Here is a 7,058-nt window from a genome sequence, read left to right as displayed (position 1 = left end):
ACCGGAAAGAATACTTAACTTCGGTGTCGATTACATGATTTAATTAATGAGATACCGCTGTTTGGAAACCTTGCACATTCACTCTAAATATCAAAAGCAGGTAAGACTAAGACTGGAATGTCTTTAATTTAATTGTGTTATTAATTTAACATGTGGATGATATTCTCTCATTGTAATTTATTACAAGACTTCAAGGTTATCGAAATTGTGGTATCAGGATGAAAATGTTTAATTTAATTTCCTAAATGCTTCATGTTATACCATCTTACAGGGTTAGTGGAGATTATAGGTGTTGTGGGTTTTAAATTTAATCAAAATTGTTCTCTAAGGAAAGTTTGAACCTATAAACTGGATTCTGGAGGGGAGTGGTGGGCAAAAGGTACACACAGAAGAAAGGGTATTGGCACAACGCAAATGCTACACTGATTTATTACCTGTAACATTGTCATGCCATGCAGGCTCCAAAGTAGAACTTAAATAACTCAATAACATGCCAGCATTAAAAATATTTCACTGTGAGTGTATGATTATGTGGAACTAGTAGTTTTTTCAGGGACACTGTATTAATGCAGCTGTGCATGTGATATTGTAGGATCTAGCCTTAGAGTAAATTGAAATTAATCACTTGTAATGATATAAAAATATCAATATATAATTAAGTTTCAAACTTTTAAGGAGTTCTGTCACAGATGGCACATCTTGAAATGTCGAGTCTAAGATTTTCAAGTTTGTCAATTAGAAGCCTTCTCAATCTGCCTCATTCAAACCCATAGTTCAAAGTTCACTAGAAAATACCAAAGATAACTTTATTAATAACTATAAGCCCCTTTAAAATTTAGAGGAATAGATGAACAGAAAACGTTTATTGTAAACTATGATAATTTGTTAATTACTTTGTAATTTCAGTACATTAAAACCTGCCTATTAATAACCTGCTATATTAAATTGCCTCACAGATAATGTTTTTGATTTGAGGTGACTATTAAATTCAAATGAATTCTTGTGGGTTTAAAGAATACATTTAAGTTTTGACCTCCACACAACATTAACCTAACGTATGCATATATTATGGCACCATGTGTATTATCTCTGATGGGAAAGACAAAATTTATACATTTAACACTGGATTGGCAGTTCTCTTACATGTATATAATAGGTAGTGATTGGTGATCTTGTTGACTAAATGACATGTCACATTGATGTTATTTCCAGTGAAACACATCATGAGGGTCATTTAATTCATCCTATCGGCTTATACTTGTTGCAAACATCTTCTTATGTTGTATGAATACTGATAATTTGTTTGATTGAAGGTTCGAGATAGAGGGTATTAGAATGTGGATGACAAAAATGGCAGTTTTCTTATACGCTTCCATTTCCTTTCCTGGAGCAAACTGCACAGTACCATTCTTCAGGAGTGGTAGCTATCTCGACCAGCACAAGTCCTGTGAAGGTAACAAAAAAATCTGCATGTGTTGTGGAAAATACGTATTTGTATAATGTCACTAATTACTAATCTCAATCCACCACAGGAAAAGAGATGGTGGCTGTTCACTTTACCACAATACCTTGCGGACCTAACGCAGCACATAAGGCACAGAGAAAGCCAACTTTTCTTTACATTTTTATGAATGTTGTTACGGTTTTTGCACACTAAGAGTTATGGGTAAATGTAACAGTCACCATCTTTTTTCCTACAGAGGATTGGAATCTTGTCTCACCAGTGATGCCAGCCACAGCAGCCATCGCACATTATCAGATTGGCGTATGAGGAAACTTTACAGGTCTCGCATCTCCAGGCACTGTGCAGAATTTCCACTGTAGGTTTAGAAAGTGCAATGAAAACAAGTTACAAAATAATAATATTTTAAATAATTGATTCCGCAATAATATCAGGGGACTGCAGATCACAGAATTGGTTGATAGGTCAAAGCAAAAAAAATGGCCCAACACTTTAGGAACACTTACTTGACTTATTGATCATGTTCCATGCATCAGGAGTGAAGAATTGTTTGATTTCATTCAGGTCAGAAGCTAATGCCTCTCCTGGTGGATGGTCCTCATCAAGCACCATGTCTCCCTTAGAGAACTTTTTACGAGTGGTGGTATATTGCTTTATTTTAGCTTCCTCAATACCAAACCAGTGAAGCATTTCATTGTGGTTGTGATCTACATTGGATTGCAACAACAACATAAGTTAAAAGTTAAAAGTATATCTCATGTTTATACAAACTTGCATTGGGTCTGTATTTACCATTCTCAGAACATTTGGGTCCACTTTGAATCTTCTTAAATATCAGTTCTCCTTCTTCCCTGGTTGGTTTGCTATAGCGAACATTGCGGTCATGTTTCCTCTTTTTCTTGGTTGAATAGAAGCGCAACTGTTGTTGAATGTTTTTGTTAGCTGGAGCTCTGGATTTCAGTTGTATTTCTTTAAGGGGCTTTCTGTTCTGAAGAGAACTGAGTAGACTTTGGGCTGCACTGAGCTGTTTTTCGAGTTGCTGAAGAGGTTTTTTATGTTGGCAAGTCAACTTGAGATAACAGGGCAAGCAGTTTTCCTTTCACCTTTTCTCTATGCGTGGCAATGTCACTTAGACTGTCAGTCTTCATTGCATGTTCTGCAAGAACATGCAATTCTTGATCTACTTACTTTGATTGTTTCTCATCCAAGGTGTCTGTAGGCTTGATTTCACAAGACAGTTCTGCTGGGGTTGATTCTGTTGAGATAACTGTTTCAATGAGGTGGACATGCTTGCAGATAGTATTTTGAATGAGGCTATCGGGGCAGCTGCACATATACTGATGAATGCAGATGTTGCATTCCAGGCATCTCAAATCACAGCTTGGATCCCTACATACTTCCATTTCCCTAGTCACTGTGTAGACACTTTCATTGTCATCAGATTGCGCAGACCACTTGCAGTTGTCAACTTTGGTTATCATCTCTTCTCTCAATCCTTTGCTCTTGTTATGCCTGTCTTGTATCACTCTCATTTTGTAGTTGCATTTTCCCTTTGTCAGTTTTATGAGTCTTTCAAAGTATTTGTCCCTTACAAATTTTAGAAGGTTCAGCAAGCAGTTGTCTACCCTCTTGTTGCACTTTCCTTTCAAATAGTTATATTTAAAAACTCTGTGAAATGCTTCCACAATCATGTTGGTGTTAATCCCTAAACCAGCACGGTAGCAATAGGCCCACATTTCTTTCTTCCTAAGCCACTCTCTTTCAAAGTAGGTGCTAAACTCAGCACTAATGGAAGGGAGGCACTCCTCCAGTTTGCACAAGAGGGTTTTAAATTCAGGTACAGTCATTGCTTGTATAACAGTTCTAAGCATTTTGTAAATGTCCTCATCCATTTCACTGTCTTTAACTTTAGCCCGGAGTTCCTGTTTCCAAGCTCTGTCTACATGTCAAATGCAGATCAGCCTGATTGGTTTGCCCCCCATGATGGCCACCCAGGCATTATAAAACTGGCTTGCGGTATCACTCATTATCCAATGAGGTGATAACTCACCACAGTTTTCTCTCAATAATTTGAAGAAAAGACACATATGAGTAAAATCTTCATGGTTTGAAAGGCACCAAGCCACAGGTAGCCCCTCTCCGCATTCATCAGTAACCATTACTGTGGTTAGCAGAAGTCATATCCTGTAGTTCCATGTGTTGAGTCGATACAAACACCTTTGGTAGCGAACTTTTGGGCCATTGCCTTTTGGAAGGGGCTCTGGATGACTATGAAGAAGTCTTCCTGAAGTAGATCGAGATCTTCTGGGGCTTGCTCTCCCTGCAACTTGTAAAACAGTACCGGGTTGTTCCCACTTTCCTGCCACTCTTGAATCCAGGCCCGAACACTTTCTTGGTCATTTCCAGACCTTTGGACTTCCCCCAAAGCAAAAGCTCTTGAGATGTTGGACAGGTCTTTCTGGTCAGTCAGGTGATAGCGTTTAAATGCCTCCCCTTGTATCCCATTCTCTCTTATGTCCCCAAGTATTTTGTCCTTAGAAACTCCTTGCTGTATCAATGCAGCCATTTCCTCCTTTTTCTGTTTTGGCAACCATGTATGTTGCAGGTCTTGCTGGTGGCCATAATGGGTAAGGCACAGGTCAACATTTATTTTGCTATCTTCAGTAGTTGTTGCTTTGAGGGTTGCTGTACAGTTGCGCTGTATCTTGCATGTGCCTGCAGTATCATCAATTAAAAGTAAATGTATTCATCTAGCAGTGTAAACAAACAAGCTATAGGTAATGTTACAGCAAGGATAATTCTTAGAGTAGTTTACCTATACTTAACAGGGCCAAGAGGAAAGAAGAAGAAGAAGAAGAAGAAGAAGAAGAAGAAGAAGAAGAAGAAGAAGAAGAAGAAGAAGAAGAAGAAGAAGAAGAAGAAGAAGAAGAAGAAGAAGAAGAAGAAGAAGAAGAAGAAGAAGAAGAAGAAGAAGAAGAAGAAGAAGAAGAAGAAGAAGAAGAAGAAGAAGAAGAAGAAGAAGAAGAAGAAGAAGAAGAAGAAGAAGAAGAAGAAGAAGAAGAAGAAGAAGAAGAAGAAGAAGAAGAAGAAGAAGAAGAAGAAGAAGAAGAAGAAGAAGAAGAAGAAGAAGAAGAAGAAGAAGAAGAAGAAGAAGAAGAAGAAGAAGAAGAAGAAGAAGAAGAAGAAGAAGAAGAAGAAGAAGAAGAAGAAGAAGAAGAAGAAGAAGAAGAAGAAGAAGAAGAAGAAGAAGAAGAAGAAGAAGAAGAAGAAGAAGAAGAAGAAGAAGAAGAAGAAGAAGAAGAAGAAGAAGAAGAAGAAGAAGAAGAAGAAGAAGAAGAAGAAGAAGAAGAAGAAGAAGAAGAAGAAGAAGAAGAAGAAGAAGAAGAAGAAGAAGAAGAAGAAGAAGAAGAAGAAGAAGAAGAAGAAGAAGAAGAAGAAGAAGAAGAAGAAGAAGAAGAAGAAGAAGAAGAAGAAGAAGAAGAAGAAGAAGAAGAAGAAGAAGAAGAAGAAGAAGAAGAAGAAGAAGAAGAAGAAGAAGAAGAAGAAGAAGAAGAAGAAGAAGAAGAAGAAGAAGAAGAAGAAGAAGAAGAAGAAGAAGAAGAAGAAGAAGAAGAAGAAGAAGAAGAAGAAGAAGAAGAAGAAGAAGAAGAAGAAGAAGAAGAAGAAGAAGAAGAAGAAGAAGAAGAAGAAGAAGAAGAAGAAGAAGAAGAAGAAGAAGAAGAAGAAGAAGAAGAAGAAGAAGAAGAAGAAGAAGAAGAAGAAGAAGAAGAAGAAGAAGAAGAAGAAGAACCTATATTAATTCTTACCGCTCAACCTAAACAACTATACCATACTGTATGCAAATTATTGGGGTACAGGCAATACTATTTCTTTTTTGTTTCCAAACGGGCAGACTTCCACCACTCCTGGGGGTGCAGACACACCTGTTGTACCTCCCCTTCCCTACACCCCTGCTTAATGCAAATACTGGGTTGTGGCACAAGGGGCAGTAATAACTTTTCATACTTGATGATAGCATTTATTGTACCTTGTGATTTTAGCTGCCTTTGTCCAGTTCCTTTCCGTTTGTAAACTCCCCCTCTGTTACATTGGTAATAACGCACAGAACCCTTCATCCCAGTTGTTTTTATAAAAGTGCACCTCTCTTCTTCCTCTACCTTTGCTTTCCATTGCTCAAATGCTAGAAATGGAAATAGAAACGTAAATAATTACAATTTGCATGAATAATAAACATCAAGAACTGGTAGTTGACATTATCTGCCATCAAGTACGTTACACATAGAACACATTACCTAATAAAAAACCCCACTCATCCCCAGCTCTCTCTTAACCACTCTAGCTCATGACTATGAACAATTGGTAGTTGGTTTAGACCTATACTTGTAATTATTAAAGTGTTTCTATCTCACCTGCAATGTTGTCGAGGTGAACTGTTGTTGTTGTAAATGCAACCCCATGCTTGTCACTGAGATGTTGCCTCAGGTCTGATATTTTGTGACATTTAAAGTCACAGTGGTGACAATGGCATGTCCCTGTATACTCCAGTTTTTCATCTGGATGTTGCCTTTTCATGTACCGCTTTAAGCTTGCATTGCGAGAGAAGACCAACAAGCATAACTTACACTGGTGGTTTTTGTTCCCACCAGGTACACTGCAATTTTCTTCCCTTGGTTCACTGGAATTAATGGAATCATCTGACTTCTTTTCATGAAGTGGAACATCACTGTCTTGCTTGTTACTATCAGAGTCCTGGTTGGCTGGTATCTGGTGGCCCCTGTCTTTATCAGCTAGACCACTGGACTGGATACCCTTGGCCAGATTTAGCTGACAATGGTCATTGTTCACAAAAGTACTAGTGTTGTCTTCAATTCCAGAAACCTTGACATGAGCTTCTTCATTTGATTCATCACTGACTTCATCATCAGGCTTTTCTTGGTCATTGACAAAATTAGGGGTTTTTAAGGATTGCAAAGGCAGTTGAACAGACTGAGGTACAACATAATCAATGCTAACAGCATTTTCAGCTACCCAAGATGCAATGACTCTGCATAAATAGCCATTAAATTGTGAAGGCTTCTGGAGATAAATATGTGGTGATTGATTGGTATTCCATTGGCTGCTACATGTAGTGGCCATCAGTTTAAATAGTGGCAGGTTATGGGAAGCAATTGCTGCCATTACCATCACAACAATACCACAAATACTGCTGCATGTTTGAAAAGGATAGAGCTGTGCACATGCAAAATTACATTCATGGGCTCCAGTTCTTGAATTCATACTGTGGGGAGCATGACAAAGAACCACTGAAAATTCATCCTTTTCAGCACTGCAAGCAAACCTGATGAACAAGTAAACCTTTTCAATGAGCCCATGAGGAATAGGCCATCCCAATGAGTCACCATAAATTATTTCTCTACTGTTGATGTCCACAAGGCACATTGTCCAATGGCAACCCCTTTGAAGATTACTGCCAATAAAAGTGTCACCCTCAGAGGAACGACCAACATTGACTGCAAACAGGAACTTCTCAGGCTTTGTTGAACCGTTTACAGAGCAGTTGAGTGATGATGGATCTCCCCTGAATTCATTAAGATAG

The 7,058-nt window shown here is 38.2% G+C and overlaps 1 pseudogene; it reads right to left on the bottom strand.

Moving 5' to 3' along the window:
* Positions 1-1,313: 1,313 nt before the first annotated feature.
* On the bottom strand, positions 1,314-6,034 carry LOC148734398 (uncharacterized; annotated as a pseudogene).
* Between the last annotated feature and the right edge of the window lie 1,024 nt (positions 6,035-7,058).

Source organism: Stylophora pistillata, chromosome 3 (genome assembly GCF_964205215.1).
Source record: "Stylophora pistillata chromosome 3, jaStyPist1.2, whole genome shotgun sequence".
NCBI lineage: Eukaryota > Metazoa > Cnidaria > Anthozoa > Scleractinia > Pocilloporidae > Stylophora > Stylophora pistillata.
The sequence above is the reverse complement of the archived record's forward strand: the minus strand, read 5'-3'. Positions and strand labels throughout refer to the sequence as shown.